A 27,231-nucleotide genomic window follows, 5' to 3' on the forward strand; every position below is an offset into this window, starting at 1 on the left:
GAGTTGAAGGTGCTGAACAAGCGTTTTGGATTGTGTAAATGGGCAGATATTAGAGAAGAAAAATAGGACTTTTTTGTCACAGAGTGCATTTCTGAAGTTGTTCAAGGCAATTTAATATGAGATGAAGTCCTCACTTGTGTCACTTTTCCTCCAGCGCCGTTCAGCTACTCTAGAGCATCTTTTTAACTGTTTAGTGGTTTTGGTCATCCAGGGTTGGCGACAGACACGGTGAGGGCGGGCATTGACGAGGGGGGGCGAAGTCATCCATGACTTTTGTAATGGAGCTGTTGAATAGAATTGCTTTGCATTTGTTATGCAGTTGTCTGAAGCAATGTGTCCTTATGAACTACCGTATATACTCGCATATAAGCCGACCCGCATATAAGCCGACCCCCCAACTTTTCCCTGAAAAAAACAGGGAAAAATGATTGACCCCCATATAAGCCGGGGGTAGGGAATTCTGGATTGGTGCAGCCCCCCAGTGTGTCCCAGTATAGCTAGTATAGTGCCCAGTATAGGTAGGTAGTGCCCAGTATAGCGCCCAGTATGGGTAGGTAGTGCCTCAGTTTGGCCAGTATAGTGCCCAGTTTAGCCAGTATAGTGCCCAGTATAGTGCCCAGTTTAGCCAGTATAGTGCCCAGTTTAGCCAGTATAGTGCCCAGTTTAGCCAGTATAGTGCCCAGTTTAGCCAGTATAGTGCCCAGTTTAGCCAGTATAGTGCCCAGTTTAGCCAGTATAGTGCCCAGTTTAGCCAGTATAGTGCCCAGTTTAGCGCCCAGTTTAGCCAGTATAGTGCCCAGTTTAGCCAGTATAGTGCCCAGTTTAGCCAGTATAGTGCCCAGCATAGGTAGGTAGTGCCCCCCCCCCCCCCCCCGCTATTACCTGCTTAGGCAGCGGCCGCTTCCTAATCCGCGTTCCTCTTCTGAACTTCCAGCGTGTATCACAGCAGCGCGCCCGGCGCTGCTGCTGTGACGATGCAGAGTACAGGAAAGAGCGTGGCTCCCTATAGCGGCGATCTGTATCGCCGTTACCAAGGGAACCGCTCTTTCCTGCCCCTGCATCGTCACAGCAGCAGCGCCGGGCGCGCTGCTGTGATACACGCTGAAAAGTTTCAGAAGAGGAACGCGGATTAGGAAGCGTCCGCTGCCTAAGCAGGTAATAGCAGCGGCGGCCGCGGGGGAAGCGGGGAGGGGGGGGGAGCGGGGCGCGGACCACCCACCACTAGACCACCAGGGAAGACTCGCATACAAGCCGACCCCCCAACTTTTGACCCCCTTTTTGGGGGTCAAAAATTCGGCTTGTATGTGAGTATATACGGTAAGCCTTAGGTCATACACACATCAGACCATAGTCTTTGGAAAATGAAAGATCACAGACCAATTTTACCCCCTTCCATGTAGTATGAGAGCGATACGCTACACAGTCTTTTCTATGGAGCTGAACTCCCCATCAGATTGAAATCTTTGCAATATGCTGCACACACAGATGTTGTAGACATGCAAAAGGATCCGTTCCTGCAAAAAGAATTCATAGTCTATATCTGCAGATCATCATACACACCTTGTTTAACAGACATTCATCTGCAGATCAGATCCACCAGGATGGATTTTCAGATCTGCAGATGATTGTCTGTTAAACAAGGTGTGTATGAGGTATGATGTGTAGATCTCAGACTATGAATGCATTTTGCAGGAGCGGATCCTTTTGCAGGAGCGGATCCTTTTGCAGGAGCGGATCCTTTTGTGTCTGTACAGCATCTGTGTGTGCAGCATCTTGCAAATATATTTTTATCTGATGGGCAGTTCGGCTCCATAGAATAGACTGTGTAGGTATGGCTCTCATACTACATGGAAGGGGGTAAAATTGGTCTGGGATCTTTCATTTTCAAAAGACTATGGTCTGATGTGTGTATGAGCCTTGAGGCCTGGAACCCACTAGCAGCACTTTTCTGAGTGTTTTGTGATTTGAAAAGCTCTTGCTAATGTAATGCTATGGGTGTGATCCCACTTGAGGGATGTGATTTTATAAAAATCCCCCATAGCATTGCATTAGCAAGAGCGTTTACAAATCACTAGCGATTAGAAATTGCTGTTGGTGGGTTTCAGCCCTAAGGGTGGATACACACAAGCGCTTGTGTTTGATTAGTGCTTGCTGAGAGCTTGGGAAAAAAAATAAATAAAAAAATAAAAAAAGAAGTACACGACTAGAGTATTAAAACAAAACAGAAAAACTATTTGGCTTGAGGAATGCCCTATAAACTATATGAAAGGAACACAATTATGCAATGAGTAAAAGTTTCTCAGATCCACTTTAATTTAAACACAGCCAGGAAGGTGGGCGGGGCTGTGACTACTGTATTTGGTTTGAACAAGTGTGAAAAACGGAAGGATGAAAGGCCTGTTCAGTGCTAGAGTAGTAATGTGATCTTGTTAGTAACCACCTCAGGCACAGATACTTAGATCTGTGTAGGCTCTCCGTTACTGCTAGTTCACACTGGGTGATTTTTCAGTGATTTGCTGATCACTGGCTATCAGGGCTCTTTCACATTAGGGCAGATTTTCTGCGTTTCAACGCAAAGGGTAAAGTTTGCATTACCCAAGGTGAAATGAAAGTCCATAAACTTTCATTTTAGCTTTCACATATAACGCAGCCATTTTGTGCGTTACGTTACACTGCACCCAGGCGCAGTTTTTCGGCCGACGCTAGCTTTATGCGTTACAATGTTAGTCAATGTAAAACGCACACTATGCGCGTTTTTAATCCGTTAACGCAGGCAATCAGTCCCAGAATGCAACAGAGGAACAATGTAGAAAGTTGAAAACTAAAAGAAAAAAAAAATTACCTGCGTTTTTCTATGTGCAGTAACGCATTGAAAACGGATTAAAAACGCACACTCACTGCAGTGCAACGCATATCAAAACGCAGTAAAAGGCATACAACAAAACGTATGCTTTGAGTGTTCTCCAACGCAAGCTCTGATGTGAAAGAGCCCTCAGCAAAATGCTGCTGCTAATGCAAGTCAATGGTAGTGTTCACACTGTAGCGATCGCCAGTGATTAGCGATTGACTGGTGCATGCAGCATTATTGTAATGATTGCATGTCAATGTTATAGAATCACAAAACTCAATCACTCCTAAATTGCTTTCCTGTACAGTGGGAAAAAAAAACTTTGTATCAAAAAGTTCTTTTGGAAAAACAAAATTCACAAATCTTCAAATAGATTCATCTTTGTAACATCCCATTATTGGATACAGAAAACATATGGTGAAGTATGCAATTCTTTAGAAAGGCCTTTCTAACTAAGATTTGTGAACTGTTTCTACAAAATAACCTTTTGATACATTATAGTTTAAGATCATCTTGAAACTGTCTCTTCAAAAATATTTTCTGCTATACATCCTTGTTCTTACATGGTTCCAACTCAGACTCCTCAGTTTATGAAACCACCAACTCCAGGTACCCAAAATTGCTCTGACTCCATAGCCCTGTTATCTACACCTAGCTTTAAAAGGATACCTAAAGTGACATATGACATGATGAGATAGACATGTGTATGTACAGTGCCTAGCACACTAATCACTATGCTGTGTTCCTTTTTTCCTTTCTCTGCAGAGTTAAAGAGACACTGAAGCGAAAAAAAAATATATGATATAGTGAATTGGTTGTGTGCTATGAATAATTACTAGAAGATTAGCAGCAAAGAAAATATTCTCATACTTTTATTTTCAGGTATATAGTGTTTTTTCTAACATTGCATCATTCTATAATATGTGCAGATTACACAACACTCAGCATTCAAAATGAGTCTTTCAGAGCAGTCTGTGAAGTAATGACCTCTCCTCTAGCAAAGCAAAAGTAAATAGTCCAGGAACAGTTGAGATAATAAAAGTCAGATAACAGCCCTCTCCACGACTAACTTAGTCGGAGAGCTTAATGGCATGTTTGCATAGAGATAACAACTGGAGTTTCTCAACTCTTCCTGTACTGGAAACAATTACACTGATGTATCTGATCTTAATGTTTTATTTCTTAGCTGTGCTACACATACAAATCATAATATCATCATTTTTTTTTCGCTTCAGTGTCTCTTTAAGCATCAGGTATGTAAGTGGCAGTTCCTGTCTGAGTCAGCTTACAGTGTGAACCTCACTGATAAGAAATTCCAACTATAAAACCCTTTCCTAGCAGAAAATGGCTTCTGAGAGCAGGAAAGAGATAAGAAAGGTCAAAAGATTTTAGCTCTGGCGTACTTCAATGAATGTGTCATTGAGCAAAAACAACAAAACAGTAAAAAAATATAAAATAAAACTGGAATATTTTAAAAAGTCATTTTTAGGAGAAGCAAAAATAAATGGTATCCTGATTTAAAACTTCTTGCTTTTACTGAAGGCTAACACGGTACAGTACCCTACTGCTACCACTATTTTTAGGAGAAAGAAGATAGATACAATTGTTTAGTTTATATTCACCTCGGGTGTCCTAAAACATTGGAGACTGAAGCAGATAAGACAATTGCAAAATCAAGCTGAAAAAAGGCCGCTTTTTTTAGTCGAGGCTCATTTACAATTATAAGTTGGAGCATACAGCATTGCTGTATATCAGCATTTTAGAAGGGATAATGAAAGCTTTTAAAAGGGGCCGTGTGGTGAATCCAAATTGACAAATCTACTACAAGATCCAGAAAGATTATGGTTTAAAGGGACTCCGAGCTAAAAAAAAAAAAAAAAATTAAAAAAAAAATAAATAAATGAAAATTGCACTCACCTTGGGCTTTCTGCAGCCCAGTGTAGGTCAGGAGGTCCCACGACGGCATCCTGGCTCTTCTCCCAGAGATGGCTGGCCGGCGGCTTCAGGCGACACTGGGCCGAGTGTCTGGCTCCTGCTTCTGCATACGACACGTGTGACAATCACGCCGGCCGCCTCGCGTCATCACGGCGCATGTGCGGTTTAATTGCGCATGTGCCGTATTGTCACGCCGCCCGCTGTGATGACGTCACACGTGTCGTATGCAGAAGCAGGAGCCCGACACTCGGCCCGGAAGCCGCCGGCCAGCCATCTCTGGAAGAAGAGCCAGGATGCCGTCGTGGGACCTCCCGTCCTACACAGGGCTGCAGAAAGCCCAAGGTGAGTGCAATTTTCTTTTTTTTTAAGCTCGGAGTCCCTTTAAAGGACATCTGTAATGAGTTATATGGAGGCTGCCATATTTATTTCCTTTTAAGCAATATCTGTTGCCTGGCCATCATGCTGATCCTCTGCCTCTAATACTTTTAGCCATAGCCCCAGCCCCTGAACAAGAATGCCGCAGATCAGGCGTTTCTGACATTATCGTCAAGTATGATAAGATTAGCTGCATGCTTGGTTCTAGTTTGATTCAGACACTACTTAAGGATATTAATTTTTCCTTTTAAAATACTACCAGTTGCCAGACTCTCCTGCTGATCTTGTGTCTAATACTTTTAGGCTGGTTTCACAGTGGGACATTGTGTTTTAGGGGACGTTATGGTCGCATAACGTGCCCCTAACGCAACGCCTGGTGGTGTTGGAGCAGGACGCTACCAAGAGCCGCGTTACAAGCAGCTCTTGGTGCGCCTGCTCTGTCGGAGGCACTGCGGAGACCACGTGAGCGGAGCTCTCCGCATCACGTGGTCCCGCCAGCCAATCCGCGGCCGCTCCAGGATGTAAACACTGCAAGTGCAGTGAATAATAAGTAGCCATGTGCCTCGCTACGTAGCGGCCTCTCCCCGCCTCCTCCACCCATGAAATGAAAAAAACAACCCCTACTGAGCATGTGCAAACCGTCTAAAGCGGCTTAGCCGCGTGTAAAGTACTGCATGCAGTACGTTATGTAGACGTGCTGCGTTACATCATAACGCAACGTGGGCACTGTGCATAGCCCATTGATTTTTCATTGCTGTGCGTTACAGGCTGCTCTAACATGCGCCTGTAACGCCCCACTGTGAAACCAGCCTTATGGTGTGTACACACTTGAAAGATGAAAGATATCAGACCAATTTTACCACCTTCCATGTAGTATGAGAGCCATACTCTACACAGTCTGTTCTATGGAGCTGAACTCCCCATCAGGTAAACAAGGTGTGTATGAGGATCTGCAGATATCAGACTATGAATGCATTTTGCAGGAATGGATCTTTTGCAGATAATGATCTTTTGAATGTGTACAGCGGTCTTTGTAAGCAGCATCTTGCAAAGATTTTTACCTGATGGGGAGTTCAGCTCCATAGAATAGACTGTGTAGACTTGAGTATGGCTCTCATACTACATGGAAGGGGGTAAAATTGGTCTGATAGCTTTCATTTATCTTTCAAGTGTGTATGTAGCATTAGCCACAGCCCCTAAACAAGCATGCAGATCAGATGCTCTGACTGAAGTCAGACTGGATTAGCTGCATGCTTGTTTCAGGTCTGTAATTCAACCACTACTGCAGTGAAAGATCAGCAGGACTGCCAGGCAACTGGTATGGTTTAAAAGGAAACATCCATATCCCTCTCAGTTTAGGTTAATATGGCTGCATCCATATTGCTCTCACTACAGTTGTCCTTTAAAAGTATTGTTACTGTTTATCATGTAAACCAGCCAGCTGAAAACTTAAAATTGGACCACAGCATGGCCCTCTGCCCTGAACCAACCGATTTGGGACCTTGCAGTGTCAGTTGGGCGCAGCACAAATTAGTTAAAAATAAATACAATACAATTTAGCCGCCTCGAGTTGCTACAACTTGAAGTGCGAAAAGTAATCAGCATGGGCCTGGAGTCTGTACCCTGGGCCGATAATGAATAAGACGCCTCTGACCAGCCCCCCCCCCAACTCCCTTATGCCTGGTACACACCATGCAATTTCCTGTCAATCGGGTCAAATCGATTTTGTAAACAAGTGATCAGAAAAATGAGTGGAAATCAGATCAGACCTATCGTGAAAATATTGATTTGCCCCATCCATCAGATGGGAAATTGCATGGCGTGCACCAGGCTTTACTTCAGATGAGTTACGCTGGTAGTGTATGAAGACAGCACTGAACTCACAAAGCAGCTGTCTTGTCTCCACATACATGCAAAAGCAGACAGTATAACTGATCAGCTGAAGGGGGAAAGAGGAGGGCAGAGCAGCAGATCAGAACATGCCGTGGTCTAACAACATTTTCCAGCTCTTTGGATTTGGAAGAGGTGTAAAGAGCAACAGTACTTACACGTCTTTCAGAACACAGCTACATTTTGCCCATGTACATGCATTTCCCTTACAAAACCACTCAGGTCAGTCGGACAATCTATGAATTAAAGAAATCCTGTACTAAAAAAAGACCTCCGCTGGGGATGTACTCACCTCAGGTGGGGGAAGCCTCCGGATCCCATTGAGGCTTCCCCCGTCCTCCTTGGTCCCACGGCGATCTCGATGTGCCCCTCCGAACAGCGGGATGTAAATATTAACCCTCCCGGCGCTACCGCAGGCACAACAACAAACTGCAGGGACAGCAAGGATGCATTCACACTGCCCATAAAACAGGCAGCATTGTCATGGACCGTATTTGACGAAATGCACACCCTACGGTACAGTGCGTTCCTGGATAAGGTGCATTAGCGAGCATGTTAACACACAGCAAACTTTGTGCTATGTAAAATTAAACTTTGACCTGAGGAAACGGAGGCTGATCCTCCTTGAAATGCTTTGTCTGTACCCTCCCCTTACCTTGTATGCCCAATAAATCTTTCCAAGCCACCTAGCATTTCCCGCTGTTTGAATATGTCAGTGGCGGCGGCACTGCCCAGTAACTGCATAATGCTCATCACCCTGCCTACAGCTGCTAACGGCTATAGCTTGGAGGACGCCGCTCCCCATTACTGACACACTTGGGTTGAGTCGGCGTCCCCTATACATACCTGGACCAACGCCATCCAACGAAGGAGTCTGTGCTGCCTCCCCTGGGAGACTCCACATCTGGCCACCTCCGTGAGAGCCTGGTCCCTGGCTGGCCTGAAAGGGACATATGCCTTCTCTGGCTGGTTTCTGCAAACAGCCACAATTGAATCAGGTGAGACCTGTCCTGGACAGGACAATATACAGATTGACATAGCTTTCATAGAGTGCTCTTTTTATGCCTTTTATCTACATAGCGGAATATAGAGCTGCCTATATTGGGACTGCCTGATCGCACCTCTAAAGGGGACCTTTCCAAAATCCCATCATTTAGGGCAGCACGGTGGCGTAGTGGTTAGCGCTCTCGCCTTGCAAGCACTGGGTTCCGGTACGAATCCCAGCCAGGGCACTATCTGCAAGGAGTTTGTAAGTTCTCCCCGTGTCTGCGTGGGTTTCCTCCGGGCATTCCAGTTTACGCCCACGTCCCAAAAAAAACAGATAAGTTAATTGGCTTCCCCCTAAAAAAATTGGCCCTAGACTACAATACATACACTGCACGAGACACACAGACATAGGACTATGGTAGGGATTAGATTGTGAGCCCCACTGAGGGACAATCAGTGACAAGACAATATATACTCTGTACAGTGCTGCGTAATATGTTGGCGCTATATAAATACATAAATAAATGTAAAGTAACAGGCACGTTATAACGTGAAGAGTGTTATCTGCATTATTCCTACACTATAGTGTTGACTTTCTGCATCACACTGTAAGCGTAACCTATGACTACATCCAAGTAGCCCAAGGCTTGGATCACACCAACACACCATTTTTGACCATTTCGGCAGATCGCAATCAACGCAGAAGTCAACAGACCCAATGTTATTAATAGGATTAGTTTATCAGTTTGCAATCGATCAGTTGCAGTCAGCGGAAATGCAAAGTCCTGACCTGCACAGGTGCATGCATTTCCCATAGAAGCCTATGGCAGAAACAGGTGCCTCCAATGGCCCACTGAAGCAGATACTGCAGTGTCTGCTCTGGCCAGCTGTTGGAGATTTGGCTAAAGCGTGTTGACCAGCTGACTTGGCCAAAATCAATCCAGCATGTATAAGAGGCTGCTGTACTTCTGTGAGTGTGCAGTCATTGCACAGAGCAGGTCAAGTAACAGCCTAGCTAAGCTTCTCCAGCACTTTTACCTCACGCTGCACTAATCAAAGAGCAAGAGAGCTCATAATATTGGAGGAGGCGGATTGTTGGGCCACAGCATTGAAGTAGGAGAGAAGACTGTGCTAGGAGACAGCAGCTTCCATGGTTTGCTCAGGCGAGTATGCTTCCTTCTCATTACTACCCCCCCCCCCCCCCCCCAATATCCCCCAATATCAGGCACATTGCATTGGACCTGTAAGTACTCAGTAAACAAAACACTTATAAGGACTGGAACCCACTTGAGCGATTTTGAGCATTTACGGAGCGATTAAAAACACTAGAGATTTCCCTAAACGCTCAGCTAATGTTAATGGATAAGCCAAATTCCAGTGGAGCAATTGCGATTACCAAAATCGCAAACGAAGGACATGCAGCATTTTTAGCATTTCTGCAATGTAAAGTTTATAAACGCTGGCATAAATCGCGCGTCAAAACCTACACAGAGCAATTTTGAAATGACCACCCACTGTAAAAAAAGAAAAAAAATTGAAAGGACCAATCAGACTTAAAAACGCTACTCGCTACACAATCGTTGGCAAAACGCTAACACTTTAAAATCGCTACCATAATCAACAGAAAATGCTCATTAAACGCTTTGTAGTGGGTTCCAGGCCTAACTCCAGTGTAACTTGGCTCTTAGATTGCAATAACGTCCTACTGTCGTCACCAATTCGGACACACATAAATCGCACTTAATAATTCCCTCCAAAGAGAGCGATACAAAATATTTATCAAAGACAAACAGGCTCGAATGCATGGCCACACACGTGCTGTCGAAACAAGTCTGGAAGCACATTGCAGTGGGTCCTGACGCTCCGGTGACTCATTCTAATACAGGCAGATGTCACACCGCCTGACAACCGAGGGGAGACATCTGTCCGTCTATACCCAGCCTCAGACTATGAACTAAACAGGCTGATTTGATCCTCTAGTCTGTCAGATCCCTTTACATCACTCAAGGCTGCTCTGATCATTTGCTGAAAATAATTATCTTTTCTAGGTGCGCGCCTAGGTGTCCTCGCACTCTGCGGGGGAAGATAAACATAAGCGCGCTGCCCCCAGCTCTGATCATTTGACATGGAAAGCCCAGTACAGTGTGCCACCCAAAACAGGCAGCCACGAGGTCACAGTGTAACAGGCACAGGCTCAGCCTTGCGCCACTGATCTGTAGTCAATATGTTAATTTATGCTACCAGGAAACTGCATGGCTACGTCTAATCCAACTGCTATTTATAACAAGCCAGGGGGAATAAAATAAAGAAAACCATGCTTCCAGTTATATTACAACTGGGTTACATAATACTTTCCCTGCTCTGTGACTGCAAATACTGCAGTCACAACACAGCATGTCCAAAATAAAAAGAGTCAGTCTGTAAAAAACTGATCTGTTACTATCTGGCATCTGTTGGAAAACCAAATCACAAACTATCACGCTATGCTATCTTTTTTTTTTTTTTTTTTTTTTTTTTTTTTTTAAATTGAAAAAAGATGACGATATTTGTACGACTCTCTGATCGGTTCACCTGCCAAAGCCATAAACAAGGGGCTCTCACGTGCCCCGTTCTAAAGAGTGCAGATGGGAAACTCCTCATTACTGCAGCAGGGGGAGTGAGACTGGAACGTGAGGACGAGCTTCAATTATGGCATGTGGAATCGGAACTGTTTACATCCACTCAGCTAACAAAATCAGTTTTAAAGTGAGCAAAAAAAAAAAAAAAATTAAACTCTGTAATAAAATTAAATATACCACAACAAAATAAAAAAAAAAAATATAAAAACCTGTCTTTCCTTGTGTTAGGCCAAAGCAAAGCATGTCATGCTGCTTTAATGTCAAACAAAATCAGACTACAAATCCCATAATGCTCTGGGAGTAAAGTTACATAAATCAATAGATTTGATTCTCTATAATTCATCCATTCCAAAATCACAGAGGGTGGGTGAGAAGGGAGACTTTATAGACAAAAGGAAGAAGGTGTAGACTGCAGAGCTAGCACTTTGCAGGAAAAGCATGGTTAAAAGAGGAGGGGGGGAAGGGGAGGGGGTGTATTTTGCATGGCAAGCTGACATGGAGGGAAATTCCAAAACAATAGGCAGTGGGGCAGCATGGCTGCAGAGGAGAGGGGGAGGCTTAAAGGACAAAGCATTGTACTCACAGTCAGCCAGTAATGAGATCCTGAGCAGAGAGGAGAGAGACGCTGCAGATCTCAGCATAGGCAGCTCACTGATCATTGCTGCTGCCTCTCAGCCATATTCCAGCCTTGTACTAACACAAGCTGCACTAATGTGAGCTCTGCAGCCCTCCCTGCCCGGGGATCAGTCCATTGCACACCTCGGAGAGGGGGGGGGGGACATCTCCAGCCCTGCAAGCCACACACACCACACGGCGGCGGTCACAGCTCAGGGCTCTCCGCACTCATCTACCTCCACCCGAACTGACGGCAAGCGGGAGGGGACGGAGAATGACGAGAAAACAAACCCTCAATTGAAGTTGGGCATTTCTCTCCCCCCCCCCCCCCCCTCTCCAGAGCGGAGGACTTGGTACGTCTAGCCGCTGCTTGTTTCAGGAACGCGCGGTAGCGGCGTGTGGCCACAAGAGGGCGACAGATGCAACACAACGTGTCATCGGCCGGATTTCACGGAACATCAGCCGTATATGCAACAGGCAGTGCTGAGCGAGCTGCTGCTGTACCCCGGCCAGCCACAGGCAGCGCAATGCTGCATATACAGCCCCTTCCATACCTCCTGTGCTGGCCAATCTCATTCCATGAGTTCAGTCACTACTCACTGACTACATGATGCAGGCACCTGACTTAAAAGGGGAACTGAACTGAAGTAAGAGGTATACGGAGGCTGCCATATTTATTTCCTTTTAATCAATACCAGTTGCCTGGCAGCCCTGCTGCTCTATTTCTCTGCAGTACTATCTGAATAACACCAGAAACAAGCATGCAGCTAGTCTTGTCATATCTGACTTTAAAGTCTGAAACACCTGATCTGCTGCATGCTTGTTCAGGGGCCATGGCTAATAGTATTAGAGGCAGAGGATCAGCAGGGCTGCCAGGCAACTGGTATTGCTTAAAAGGAAATACACATGGCAGCCTCCATATACCTCTCTCTTCAGTTCCCCTTTAATATCTAGAGTGGTCTGACTACACACAAGCCATTCAGCCAAAGTTACAAAACGTTAAAAAAAAAAATTTGCAAAACCCCCACCAAGGGGTTTTAAGGGGCGCTATTCCTGATACTACAGATCTCCTGTTAACCCCTTGTTTGCCTGATGAAGCAGGCTTGACCTGCGAAACGCGTTGCATTTCCTTTTGGGGTATCGTATAATAAATGTGTTTATTTATATATAAACAGGATGTCTGGTCTGCTTTTGGGAGGCAAGCCCACTACTTCCTCCTAGCAATCTTTTAAAATTTTTATGAATTTTTACCCTGCTGGCGCCTCTGTACAACATACAAATACATTGCGTCCACTCCTGGTGGATGGGAGTGCTATCTCCTTTTTCCCAATTCTACAGAGAGCGACTTCTTAGCCCTGAGTGAGGACAGGCTTTATCTCCTCACCTGCCTTTATAGTGGTTACCTGGACGGTAACCCATGTTTGTGAGTATAATCATTCTCACTTTATCATTTTATCAAACACTCTTGACATACTACACTATATTGGGCTCTCGGTTTTTCCTTTTCAAAACCCCCACCAAAGTCTACTTGTACTCTAGATAGATTTTTAAAAATAAAATGTATTTACACATTCTCTGAAGTACGATCAACTTCTACACACAATTTAAAGTGAACCTTAAAGGGGCCCATACACTTACCGATTTTCCCGCTGATACACAGCCGATTCGATCACTGTGATCGAATCGGCTGTGATATCGTCGCGCAAATGCTGACCGAATGATCGATTTCCGTCCAAAATCGATAATTCTCGTCGATTCTCATTGTTCCTGTCCGTGTAGAAGATTTTGCTCGAACGCCAAGGGGGTCGGGAGTGCGTCGATAGCTGCGGTCGAATGCCCGACGACCGATGCAATACAGCGGCAATACATTACCTGTTCCACCGGCGCGAGTCCCCGCTGTCACTGTTGTCTTCTCCGCTCTTGGCTCCAAGTCCGGCAGGCTTCACTTCTTCCTGTCCCGGCAGGAAGTTTAATCAGTAGAGCGCCCTCTACTGTTTAAACTTCCCCCGGCAGGAAGTAAAGTGAAGCTGGAGGAGGCCAGAGCGGAGAAGAAGACAGCGGAGACTGGGGGACTCGCGCCGGCCGGATCAGGTAATGTATAGCTGGCGGGGGGCGGCGGCAGCAGCAGCTCCACAGATGGTGAATCGATATCATGCTGAAATCGATTCACAATCTGTTTGCAGTAAAGGCAGCCATACGGTCCCTCTCTGATCAGATTCGATCAGAGAGGGATCAATCTGTTGGTCGATCTGCTGGCAAATCGACCAGTGTATGGCCACCTTAACTGAGTCTGGAAAAAAAAGTTTTACTAACCTGGTGCTTCCACGGGCCCCCTGCAGACCTTCCTACCAGCGCCAGGACAAACCGATCCTCGGGTCCCCCAAAGTGAGCCAGTTGTTGGGCCACTGCGCCTCTGCTGCCCTGGCCGCAAGCACCCTCAGTCGCTCTCCCATGCCGTGGCTGTCCTGCGCAATACAACCACGGTGATGGAAGCGTGATTGAGGACGTGCGCAATGGCCCGGCGACTGGCCGGTCGATGAAAACTGGCTCCCTGCTTGGGGTGGGGGGGGGGGGGGGGTGAGGATTAGTTTGTCTAGGCGCGGGCACGGGGTGTCTGCAGGGGTCGGAGGAAGCTCAAGGTAAAATGAATTTTTTTTTTTTTAGACTCAGTTAGGGCCCATTCACACTTAAAGAGAGTCTGAAGCGAGAATAGATCTCGCTTCAGACCTCATAGCTAGCAGGGGCATGCGTGCCCCTGCTAAAACGCCGCTATAGCGCGGCTTAACGGGGGTCCCTGTCCCCCCAAACCCCCTCCGTGCAGCGGGGGAGCGCTTCCTGGTTGGGGCAGGGCTAACCGCCGCAGCCCTGCCCCATGCGCGTCTGTCAGACGCGTATCTCCGCCTCTCCCCCGCCCCTCTCAGTCTTCCTTCACTGAGAGGGGCGGGGGAGAGGTGGCGATGCGCGTCTGATAGACGCGCTGGGAGGCAGGGCTGCAGCCGTTAGCCCTGCCTCCAGGAAGAAGAATACGAGCGACCATTTTCCGACCAACTTTTGCGGGGGGTGGGTTGGGGGTGAAGGGACCCCCGTTAAGCCGCGGGATAGCGGCGTTTTAGCAGGGGCACACGTGCCCCTGCTATATATAAGACCTGAAGCGAGATTTAGTCTCGCTTCAGTGTCTCTTTAAAAGTGTAAAACGCCAGCGTTTTGCAGGAGTGATTGTTCCGTGATTTCACACGGAAAAATCACTGGAAAGTGCAGCGATTTCTCCGCAATCGCGTTTAGCGCCTCTATAGCACTGAAACGCGATCGCTGGGAAATCGGCTGAAAATGGTGCAGGCTACGCGTTTGCATTCCGGATTAGCGCAAATCGCCCAAGTAAGAACGGGCCCACAGGGTTTTATTACACTAGTGCTTTCAAAAGCACTTGCGTTTCAGCGTTTTGCCGAAATCGCCGGCAAAACGCTCAAGTGTGAATGGGGCCTTAAGGTTTAATTTAACCTCCTTAGCGGTAACCCTGTGCTACATACGGGGTGGCCGCCGCAGAGGATCACATGGCCCCAGGACTTAAAAAAAAAAAAAAATGGTGCAATACGCTTTAGCTAGCGGTCCGCCAGCTAAGCATATGCACAAAGTTGCTCCGGTCCACCGCGATCGCCTGTAATAGCCACCGGTATACGTACCTACCAGCGTTCCCACGCCGACGCAGCGATGACAGCGATCGGGATTGCGGCTGACGTCATGACGTAATTTCCGATCATCGCCATGGCAACACCGGAAGCCGATCAGGAAACTGCGCTTTGCGTGGGATCGTGGCGAGGTATGTATAGCCGGCGGCGATCGGCGGGCATGGGGGGGGGGGACCGGAGCAACTTAATACATACGCTTAGCTAGCGAAATGCTAGCTAAAGCGTTCAAAAAAAATTTGGGGGGCAAAAAACCTCCTGGCGGACGCAGCGTCAAACTGCGTACCGCCAAGGGGTTAAAGAGACACTGTAGTGAAATAGACATAATGAATAAAATTGCTTATTGTTTACAGTATTCATTTAAAGATTATATAGTCAGTGTTTGCCCATTGTAAAATCTTTCCTCCTCCTGGTTTACATTCTGGAATGTATCACAGGCAGTGACATCTTTAGTTCTGCCAGGTGATCTGTATAGAATGTTTGTTACTGAGAGTTCTATGCACAGAGGGAGATGTTGCTTGCTTGCCCGTATAACGGGCCGACTGCGATCGGCTATTTCCGCCCATCTCCGAGCGGAGAGCCACTACTACGCCTGCGCTGGAGGCGGGAAGGTAAATATTTACATCCCCGCTGTTCTGAGGGGCACAGCGAGACCGCTGTGGGACACAGGAGAAGCCTTGATAGGATCCGGAGGCTTCCCCACCCGAGGTGAGTACACCCCAGGGGAACTTTCTGTTGTTACAGGTTTTCTTTAAAGCCACCGGGGATTTGAGCGGCAGCAGGGTGAGCGGTCATTCTGCTCACCCTGCTCCCTGCTCACCGGCTGTGCACCAATATGTATGCCTCTCTAGTACCAGGGAGAAATCTCATTGGTTCACGAGTGGGCCAATTAGACTCCAACCTGCTGATAGGTAGGATTCATTGATCTTTTACAATCTAATGGGAACCCTATGCTTTTGTCCCCAAGCCCAGCAGCCATGTCAGTAGCACGGAGGGCCCGAATGGCAATGGCAGGCCGGATACACAACAGGGGTGAGTGTGACCATCTCCCCGGATGCTGCAGCGGGGCACAGCGCATCCACTCATGCTGAAAACACATCATTGTGCATCCGGTGTACTGTGGACCTGGCCTGATTTAGCCATGAAGCTTTTGCATGCCAGTGAGAGGACAATGACCATGAGGGATGTATAGTTCATGCGGCTGAACCTCACACTCAGTGACGGGTCATCTCCAAGGCAAACCTAGGCAGCTGCCTAGGGCCTGGAGAGAGTCTAGGGGCATGGCAGATGCTAACTCCCACCAAATCTTACTAAAAAAGCCAGGTGATGAAACCACGTCCTGCTGGTGGCTCTGACAGGACATAGATGCCAACTGATCACCACGCCATCCTTGCCGCTGTTCTGTAGCAGCACCCGCAAGCTCTGCAGTCTAAGTGACAGCAGAGCCACTGCATCTCAGTTACTGGCTCCTGACCCCGTGATTACTGTGAACCAATCAGAGTAATCACATAGCGCAAAAGGGAAAGGTCAGGAAAGAAACTAATGCAAAAAAAAAAAATTAAACAAAAAAAAAAAAGGGGGAGTGGCCACAGGAATACAATGCTCGTCCTGCACACAGCCTTCAACAGAATGTGGCAAAATGTCTGCAATTTGCCCAAGTGTGCTCCTAGCTGGAGTCTTTAACCACTTTAGCCTACAGTGTTGTTTCACCTTATGCATCCGATCAACTTTCACCTCCCATTCATTCGCCAATAACTTTATCACTACTTATCACACTGAAATGATCTATATCTTGTGTTTTCCGCCACCATTTAGGCTTTCTTTGAGTGGTACATTTTGCTAAGAATTATTTTATTCTAAATCCATTTTAACAGGAAGATTAAGAAAGAAATGGAAAAAAATCATTATTTCTCAGTTTTTGGCCATTATAGTTTGAAATGAATGCATGCTACCATAATTAAAACCCATGTATTTTATTTTCCCATTTGTCCAGGTTATTACACTGTTTAAATTATGTCCCTATCACAATGTATAGCGCCGATATTTTATTTGGAAATAAAGGTGCATTTTTTGCAATTTGCGTCCATCACTATTTACAAGCTTATAATTTAAAAAAAAATATAGTAATATACCCTCTTCACATGCATATTAAAAAAGTTCAGACCCTTAGGTAACTATTTATGTTTTGTTTGATTGTAATTTTTTTTTTATTAAACATTTAATTTGGGTAATTTTTGGTAAATGTAATAAAATGTGTTTAAAGCAGTATCGTCAGCATAAAAATCAAATTTCAACAGCAACTGGTCTGAGTGTATTAAGTGATAAAGATGCTAATCCTGCATTCAAAATGTTCAAACGTTTTTCTGCTGTTAAGATTTGGAGTTATCACATACTTAAGGAACACTGGCCCTCTAGTAGTCGGTGCCAAAGAATTGCATGCTGGGGGTTCTTTTCATCTATAATCTATTCCTCCTCTTCCTTTTATTTCCCTGCTAGCTTCTTATCTGAAACCTGATCCCCTACTCACTTGTGTTTACAAGCAAGGCTGAGGCGACTCAGCGATTGGAGGAGACAAGAAAAAAAGTAAAGGGCAGAAATGACATCACGAGTTAGCCTTAACTGTGGGCAAAAGACATAGCCCCCACCAGGAACAGAATTCTCGTAATTTACTATATAACATTCACTGAAATCAAAATGTGGACAGTACAATACATGTGTTATGTAAGTAGATCAAGTATTTATCTACTTATATATGTGTTTTTTTCCCTGGCATAGTATGGCTAATCCTAATAAAAAATGTATGTGGATGTAGTTTTACTACTTGGCCACAAAATGGCCACAGTCAAAAACATTTTTTTTTAGTCCTGTTTTTTTCCGTGCTTCCAGGAAGCATAAGGAGGACAGGAAACTTTTTTTTTTGCTCAGAAAGACCGCTGCCTCTGATAATAAGCCGTCAGTTTTTCTGCCGGGGACTTAGATCAATGAATGGGAACAATGTTCCCATTCATTGATGTCGGGGCTAACAGAAGGCGGCAGGAGCAGTCGCGCGCCCGGGGCAGTGGCAGCAGGGCAGGCTATCTGGACGGATATATCCTTCCAGATAGACCTAAGTGATTAACCACTTCCCAACTGAGGGGTTTTACCCCTTCAGCATCCGAGCAATTTTCTCCTTTCAGCGCTCCTTACATTCATTCGCCTATAACTTTATCATTACTTATCGCAATGAAATTAACTATATCTTGTTTTTTTCGCCACCAATTAGGCTTTCTTTAGGTGGGACATTATGCCAAGAATAATTTTATTCTAAATCTGTTTTAATGGGAAAATAGGAAAACATATGGGAAAAAAAACATTATTTTTCAGTTTTCGGCCATTATAGTTTTTAAATAATGCATGCTACTGTAATTAAAACCCATGAAATGTATTTGCCCTTTTGTCCCGGTTATAAAACCATTTAAATTATGTCCCTATCACAATGTTTGGCGCCAATATTTTATTTGGAAATAAAGGTGCATTTTTTTCAGTTTTGCGTCCATCCCTAATTACAAGCCCATAGTTTATAAAGTAACAGTGTTGTACCCTCCTGATATAAATATTTAAAAAGTTCAGTCCCTAAGGTAACTATTTATGTATTTTTTTTAATTGTACATTTTTTATTTTTTTTTTAATTACAAAAAAAAAAAAAATGGGGAGTGTGGGAGGTAATGAGTTAATTTTTTTTGTATAAGTAATGTATGTGTGTGTGAAAAATAGTTTAGGGTGTAGTTTACTATTTGGCCACAAGATGGCAACAGTTTAATGCGACCTCCAAGCTTCCTTCCGGAAGCTTGGAGGAAGTACAAAGAGGCTGGTATTTTTTTTTTTTTTTTACAATGATCGAGCTGCTTAGCGAAAGCAGCAGATCATTGCGGGGGCAGAGATCAACGAACGGGAATGTATTTTCCCGTTCATTGATCTCCGGGCGAGCGGGCAGCGGCGTGCACAATCGCGGGAGTGCGAGCGGGAGAGCGGACATCGGCGGTAGCGGCGGTAGCGGCGGGGGGTGCGTATATCTACGCTCCGGGCGGGGAAGTGAAGTCCAAAGGAGCGTAGATATACTGTACGGCGGCGGGGAACCAGTTAAAATGGCATGTGTTATCGGGGTCTAAGGGATCCATGTGAGGTGTGTAATGTGCAGGGCTGCTGCAGATCTATCTAGTGGTATGATTTTTAGGGTCTAAAAGCGTGTGAAAACAATTGCACCGCTTTCAGACACTAAATTCCGTAAATAAACATAGCGCAAGAGAGGTTAAAAATGGCTTTTTTTTTTTTGCATTGCAAAAACGCAATCACTAAGCACTTAGCAATTGCATTTTGTAGTGTGAACTGAACTAAGCCTGTGAGTTCATGCTTGTTTGTTTTTTGTAAAAAGAAAAAAAAAAGGGGGGGAAATAAATATTGTTTAAAAAAAAATAAACTACTAACCACTAAACAGCGATGATGCAAACTTTGCTGTGCTTCTCATTGACCTACACTGTTTAGTTCTACATGTCATAAAGACTAGTGATGCTCAAATCCGGATCCGGGAGACACCCGGATAGTTGCTATCCGGATATCTCCCAGTAAACCTGTGCAGGGTGGGCGGGGGGTCAATCTTACCTGTCTGACATCTTCTTCGTCCGTCCCTCCGCCTCCCACGATGCGGTCCACACAGCGCATTGTGGGAAGGAGGAAGTGTTTGTAGTCACGTGACCGCCGCTTGGACCGCATCGTGGAAGGCGCCAGGGACGGATGAAGAAGATGTCAAACAGGTAAGCTTGACCCCCCCCCGCACAGGTTTACTGGGAGATTTCCGGATAGAAACTATCCGGGTGTCTCCCGGATCCGGATTTCAGCATCACTGATAAAGACAGCACGTCACTGGATCTCATCTGTTACCCCAACCAATACTGTAGATTGATTTCTATCTATAGGTGTGCAGCCAATCCCAATCAGGCATGCAGCCTTATGTGACACTGTAGAGCTTTGCTCCAACCCAAGATTTGCAAAATCGGTTAGTTTGGGTGCACAGCCCATTCCTTCAATTCGTTCCTTAAAATCCCCCACCGTTGCGTTTCAACCCTGTTTGACAACAGAATGCAACTCCTCAGTGTGAAAGTAGCCAAATGACCAAATATGTAAACAAATCTTACAGAAATATAGACCCACAAAAAGCTGTACATCCCTATGGATGAAACATAACACTAAAAAGAATCCATATAGTGAAAGACCTATACTCTGTACGATATGTCAATAAGAGTAATCTTTATTTGAAGACAAGCATGCTATTAAAATCGTTTAAAACCATCCATACAGCATGGGCATAAGATAAATAGCAATAATGGACAAGTTGTAAATGTATATCAGTAACACTAGAGTAAGCAAATACAGCAATGCAAACAGCCACCATACACGAACAGTCTAAACTTAGCCCAAAAATGTATGAAAACAAGCAGGAAGGCTGGTCCTGAAGTACAACACTGCCTCTAGCACTGGTCCCTAGATAGAGTTCCTATACAGTGACGCTGATCTTCCAAAGTCTATAGTCAATGTTGTAAAAATTCTTACCACAAGTGTACCGGACAATGCAACCCCACGCTGTACCTCACGTGTATTGCAGCCCCTGCTGCTTCATCAGATAATCATTTTAATGATTTTTAATAGCATGCTTGTGTTCAAATAAAGATTACTCTTTTGACATAACAGAGAGAGCATAGGCTTTTCAGGAACCTTTCACTACATGGATTTTTTTTTTTGAGAGTAAACATGTAAACAAACGCAAACAACACATTAAATTGTTATTTCAGAAATCGTTCAAAATACGCCTCCATTTTCTCCACCTGAGCAAAGCAGATAAATAGTGAGCCTTAGAATGGAATCACATGCGATTTCTCTGCATGTGAATGTACATTAAAGGGAATCTGAAGTGAGAGGAAGACGAAAAATGACATATTTATTTCCTTTTAAACAATGCAAATTGCCCGGCTGTACTGCTGATAGTCTTCCTCTAATTCTTTTTAGCAATGCTAATACTCTGCCTCTCAGGGCTTGTTTACACACCAGGCGTTCTCAGCTTTTTTTTCGCCCGCGTGCGATTTTTAAAAACTCCCCCTGACTACGTGGACAATGCTTGTCTATGAGAAGGTTCATATCAGCGCGGGTCGTGCACTGTGCGGCTAGCAAAGCGGTGCCTGGACCATTTTTTAGGCGATTCCGTCTCAATGGAAAGTACAGGAGAAGCGCAAAACGCTCACAAAACCGCTTTGTGTAGCGATTGCGTTTGCGTTTTTAAGAATAAATACATTGTATTTATTATTTTCCGGGTTAAAGAGTTCACTTCCTGACTTGCGTCAGGGAGTGAATTAAAAAAACACTCGGGAAAAAACGCTTAGAAAACCGCTAAGCACAAAAAACCGAATCGCCCACCCAAGCGCCGGGAATCGGAAAAAAAAGACTTCTCCAAAACAGCCCAATGCGGACGGACACGAGATGTGAACAAGGCCTACAGGTGCCCATACATCAGATTATTTATGGGCAGATCGACATCGACCAAGAGACAGATCTCTTCCTGATCTAATCTGATTAGAGAGAGATCTCTCGCCTGCCCATATACCGCAAGACGATTCCCGATCGTTTTCTGCATGAAATCTCTTGCAAATGGGGCTTGTGACGCCGCATCCGCTGCCTTGCTCCATAAAGGCGGAGGATCAGCAGGACAGCCAGGTAATATGCATGGTAAAAGGAAATATATATTACGGCCTCTATATCCCTCTCACTTTAGGTTTTACTTTAAAATAAGATATATCTCACTTGTATTAAACATTAATATTAAAAGTTGATTTGCTTTGCAGAGAGCAGGGTAAGAAAAACTCAAATGTAAACTCAACATTTCAGGCATTGCTCCCTGACTCCAATGCTATGGACTGGCCAGTAATGTACAGGTTGCAATATAGTCAGATTAACATGAGGGGAAGGGGGCAAGCGGCCAGTTCATAGGATCTCCGAGGGCCAGCAGATGCATCAAAGACCAAACAGAAGTGTCAGACTAGTAAGTGAGGCAGTGGGTTATTCAGCATGGCACTTGGTTTGGATGTTTTTGGCAGCCTACACATGCTTTGAAATTAACCTGAATACTCCCAAACACCAAATAGTCTTATACCAGATATAACATAATGCAACCTTTTCACATTTGGTTACCTGGATACAGAAGACCCCATGGAGGTGAGAAGATTGGTACATTCCAGCTGTAGTCCTATCATCCCAGCCATGACTGAAAGCAGTACAGAAAGGAAGATATTCATTCTGCAGTACATCCCCTGTGGACAAGCCAGAAAACCCAACTTAGTAAGAAACACAGTAACAGGTCTAAACATATATATATACCATAATAATTGTGATCAATTATAGATACAACTGAGGATATATATTTTAAAGCTTTTATAATTTAGTTCCCAGTGCCCAAAACTATTCCAAAACCGTAGAGTATACCTGGCTCAATGTGCTACCCTAGGTTCTCAACGCACCAGTAAACCCCAGATTTTCAAAAGAGTCGCAAATCTGAACCACTGATTCTCAAAAGAACTGCAAATTTGCTGGCATTGTGGAGTAGAGAACACTGACTGTTGGTACTGTGGAGTAGAGAACACTGACTGTTGGCACTGTGGAGTAAAGAACTGACTGTTGGCACTGCGGAGTAGAGAACAATGACTGTTGGCACTGTGGAGTAGAGAACAATCACTGTTGGCACTGCGGAGTAGAGAACAATGACTGTTGGCACTGTGGAGTAAAGAACAATCACTGTTGGCACTGCGGAGTAGAGAACAATGACTGTTGGCACTGTGGAGTAAAGAACAATGACTGTTGGCACTGCGGAGTAGAGAACAATGACTGTTGGCACTGTGGAGTAGAGAACAATCACTGTTGGCACTGCGGAGTAGAGAACATTGAGTCCCGTTTCTACTTGAGCCGCACAAATCTGTGAGACGCACGGAGGAACTTTTGGGCCTGCGGCTATGCAGACGAATCCCATCAGACGTGCCATGCACAGCTATAGGATTCGCAACCTTCCACACCATTTTGGATGGCAAGGTTGGCCGAATCGCTAGCGCAAGCGGTTCGGCCGGCGGTGACATTGTACCGTATGGCAGCGTTTCCCCGCACGATTTGCCTACGGGGAAACTGAGGATTCGGAAACAGGCCCTGACTGTTGGCACTGTGGAGTTGAGAACATTGACTGTTGGCACTGTGGAGTTGAGAACATTGTCTGTTGGCACTGTGGAGTTGAGAACATTGTCTGTTGGCACTGTGGAGTAGAGAACATTGACTGTTGGCACTGTGTTGTGGGCGGCAGTTTAGTTAGTGTGGTCTGCGACAGTTGTGTTGTGCACGCATGCAGGCTTTGGTGTGTGCGCGTAGGTGCATCCGTACATAATTACAGTACTTGTTTCGTATAAAGGATGGTGCATAATATTACATTCAGGGAGTACTTGAACTTGAATGGTCTATTACAGTAAGTCTGGATATTTAAATAATGATAAACCATTTATAAATATGAATGAATAACTATTTTTAGCCAATTAAAACCATAATGGATTGTTTGAAACACATTAATACACCCTTTATACAGCAGTCCTAATAAATACACACATATCAAGGGATACCTGATATAACATTTTTCACAAAAGGAGGTATTTGGCAAACACCAGCTTTCATAAGCTGGTGTTTGTCATCAGCTACCCTCCCTCCCAGGGGCGTGGTCTAAGTGAAATCTCACACAAGCTGAGATCACCTCCCCTGTGACATCATCAGCAGCAGCCTGTGTTTTGTTTTTTATCTCCTCCTCCAGTCTGCCGGGTTTCTCTCCCGGCAATATGAAAGGAAGGGAGGTTTTCCTTCAATAAATGTAAAATATTTTATATTTGTCATCATGCAGCTGAAAAAAGGCTGCTATTTATTATTATAAGTTAGAAAATAGATTTTATTTCTGAAATCTTGTATTTTTAATTTGGGCCCACTTTATGGGCTCTGCCTCTGACACAGGAGACCAAGGTTCAAATATCAGCTCTTCCTATTCAGTAAGGAGACCTTGGGCAAGACTCCCTAACAAGGTGCTTTGAGTCTTCCAGGAGAAAAGTGCAATATAAATGTTCAGTGGGGTTACATGCCATAATAATGCTGAGAAACTGCTAGGCCACCCTCTCATCCTGTGGTGCTGGGGATTATGGACACTAATAAAGACACAATTCAGCGATGTACTCCCTTTATTGAAAAGACATCTCTCCCCCCATTCTGAAGATGCTGCAATCTGTCTGTAATGCCTAACCTCTAGCTGTAATGCATTCTGAGTCATCCCCCTGCAACAAACAAGCAGGGGGGGGGGGAGCCAAACCACCTGATCTGCAGACGTTATATCCATGTGAGTCATTTTGTAAAGATTATTAACCAAGCAGAAGTATCTGTATCTATTTAACCACTTGAGGACCACAGGCTTACACCCCCCTAGTGACCAGGCTATTTTTTACAATTCTGCACTCTGCAGCTTTAACCTCCTTAGCGTTCTGGACGAGCCGAGCTCGTCCAGAGACGCCGGAGGCTGCCGCTCAGGCCCTGCTGGGCCGATTTTCACAAAATAAAAAGGAGCACACGCAGCCGGCACTTTGCCAGCCGCGTGTGCTACCTGATCGCCGCCGCAGCGCGGCGCTCCGCCGCGTGCACCGGCGAAAGAGGGTCCCCCCAGCCGCCCGAGCCCAGCGCAGCCGGACCAAACAGTTCCGGCCAGCGCTAAGGGCTGGATCGGAGGCGGCTGACGTCAGGACGTCGGCTGACGTCCATGACGTCACTCCGCTCGTTGCCATGGCGGCCCTTCTTGTTACTTTTGAAGTACGCATTAGGAGCGCCCTCTAGTGGGCTTTCATGCAGCCAACTTTCAGTTGGTTTATTGGTTTACTGATTCCCATTGGTCTATTGCAACCAATGGGAGCCTGAAATGCTTCTGTTGGGGTCTTGGATCGGTATACAGCACCGGCGTTTTCAGCTACAGAGATAACTGAACAAAGCAAATGTGCTCATTACGAGAGTCCTGTGACTGCAATAAAAGCGCTACAAGCATTGGAAGGGGACAAATGATTTTCAGTAGGGATGATCAATGGAATGCTCATTTTTCCAAAATTATGCAATTTTGTATGCAAATATATACAGTTTGAAAACGGACGAATCAATTAAAAAACCCAGGTTTAAATTGATTGGTCCATTTTCGAAGCTGCATATATTTGCATAAGAATTTGCATCAACTCGGAATAATTTGCCGAACTGTGATTATCCCTAATGTTCAGTGGGCACTGCTCATTTATAGTAATCTGTGCATAGGGAATGCACTGACACACCAAGCAGTATAAGGGCCCATCCACACTTAAAAGCGCAAAACCGTTTTGCGGGAGTGATTTTTCCGCGATTTCACACGGAAAAATAACTGGACACTGCAGCGATTTTTCCGCGATCGCGTTTAGCGCTTCTATACCACTGAGACGCGATTGCCGGGAAATCGCCTGAAAATGGTGCAGGCTACACGTTTGCGTTTGGCGATTTGCGTTAATCACCCATAGGTTATTATAGCACTGGCGCTTTCAAAAGCGCTAGAGCTTGAGCGTTTTGCCGAAATCGCCGGCAAAACGCTCTAGTGTGAGTGGGCCCTTAGCCTATAGAGAGGCACCCAGAGTCTCAGTGTAACAGAAGCCTAGCTCATATATTCTGTAGTACAAGTCACCAGCTAAACTAAGCAACTGAAGCAATCATATCCTATTACAAAATAAAGCTATAATGAAATACTTGTGAAATCATACTTACACTACATATAACAGCTACATACTGTGTTTTTCACACTTCCCAGAACATTTTAAATTCCTGGTTCTCCCTTACAGAGGTTTCATTATTAGTAAAGATAAACAGAGGCCTATGCCATTACTCACACAAGTTCAGAGATGGAGTAAGGCCTAGTGCACACCAGAGCGGTTCTGCTGCGGTTTGCGATCCGCTTGCGGGTGCGGATCCGCTTGGGTAATGTATTTCAATGGGCTGGTGCACACCAGATCGGGAGGCGTTTTGCAGAAACGCATACTCCCGGGCTGCGGCAGATTTTGGATTGCGGATGCTTTTCTGCCTCAATGTTAAGTATAGGAAAAACGCAAACCGCTCTGAAAAACAGCACTTCAGAGCGGTTTGCCAGGCGTTTTTTGTTACAGTAGCTGTCAGTACCAGCTTTACTGTAACAATACATGAAATCTACTACACCAAAAACGCTTCCCAAAACCGCAAAATTCTAGCTGAAACGCTACAGAAAAAGAAGAAAAAGCGTTTCAAAATCTGCTAGCATTTTGCGGATCTGCTAGCGGTTTTTGGTGTGCACTAGGCCTATGATGTAATCAGGCCCTAGCGCTGCTGGAGAGATACACAAACAGCGCACTTCTCCTGCGTAGACTTGAGCCGACTGACGGAAGTGCGGGGAGCCGGTTCCCGAAGCTGCGGGCAGCGGCGTGGGAGTGATTGGAGCGGAAGGCGCTGGAGGAAGCCCCAGGTATGTATATTTTTTTTACTTATTTGAGCTCTGGTACACTTTAAGGTTCCCTTTAGGCCTCTTTCACAGTGGGACGTTGCGTTTGATGCGACGTTAAAGTCGCATCAAACGCAGTAGGTTATGAAATTGGACATTATTTTGCACTGCACTGTCTCTCGGTGCGCCGTTTTCGTTGCATACTAATGGAACAAAACAGCGCATGCGTTACATTTTTTTGAACAAAAAAAAACCTTACTGAACACACATAAAGCAGCAAATGTATTGCTAAACGAACAGCATGCAGCACTTTCTAAATATTGCTACACGTTACACACAACGCAGCGTGTGCACTGTGAATGTCACACAGACTTTGTATTGCTGTGCGTTAGTCTGCGTTATAAAATTTTCTAACGTGCGACTTTAACGTCGCACTGTGTAAGATATACACTGTACAAGCAGCTATACACTACAAACTATTTTTAGTAAGTGTAAAACTCAATATTACTATTGAATGTAATGAAAATGAAAACATTGATATTATGATTGAGGGCTGTTTTCCACTGATAAACGCAATCGACATCTTTATTGTGCACGGATTTGATCATACTTCTATTTTCAACTGCAGAGATTGCGCTGTTATACCACCGCGATCCGAAAGGTCCACAGGCGCGATCAAGATGCATTTGTGATTTATGACAGGAGGGGGAAAATTGG

At 45.1% G+C, this 27,231-nt stretch overlaps 1 protein-coding gene across 2 annotated transcripts in view; it reads right to left on the reverse strand.

Moving 5' to 3' along the window:
• Positions 1-22,285, reverse strand: part of KANSL1 (KAT8 regulatory NSL complex subunit 1) — a 225,147-nt gene extending 202,862 nt beyond the window's left edge. The window contains exon 1 of one of the 2 annotated variants that reach the window (XM_068263655.1): positions 22,167-22,285. The gene's annotated coding sequence lies outside the window, so the exon portion shown is untranslated. Of the gene's footprint in view, positions 1-11,236; positions 11,342-22,166 lie in introns of those variants that run through there. The other variant, XM_068263656.1, reaches the window with a different exon arrangement.
• Positions 22,286-27,231: the final 4,946 nt, after the last annotated feature.

This window comes from Hyperolius riggenbachi, chromosome 12 (genome assembly GCF_040937935.1).
Source record: "Hyperolius riggenbachi isolate aHypRig1 chromosome 12, aHypRig1.pri, whole genome shotgun sequence".
Taxonomy (NCBI): domain Eukaryota; kingdom Metazoa; phylum Chordata; class Amphibia; order Anura; family Hyperoliidae; genus Hyperolius; species Hyperolius riggenbachi.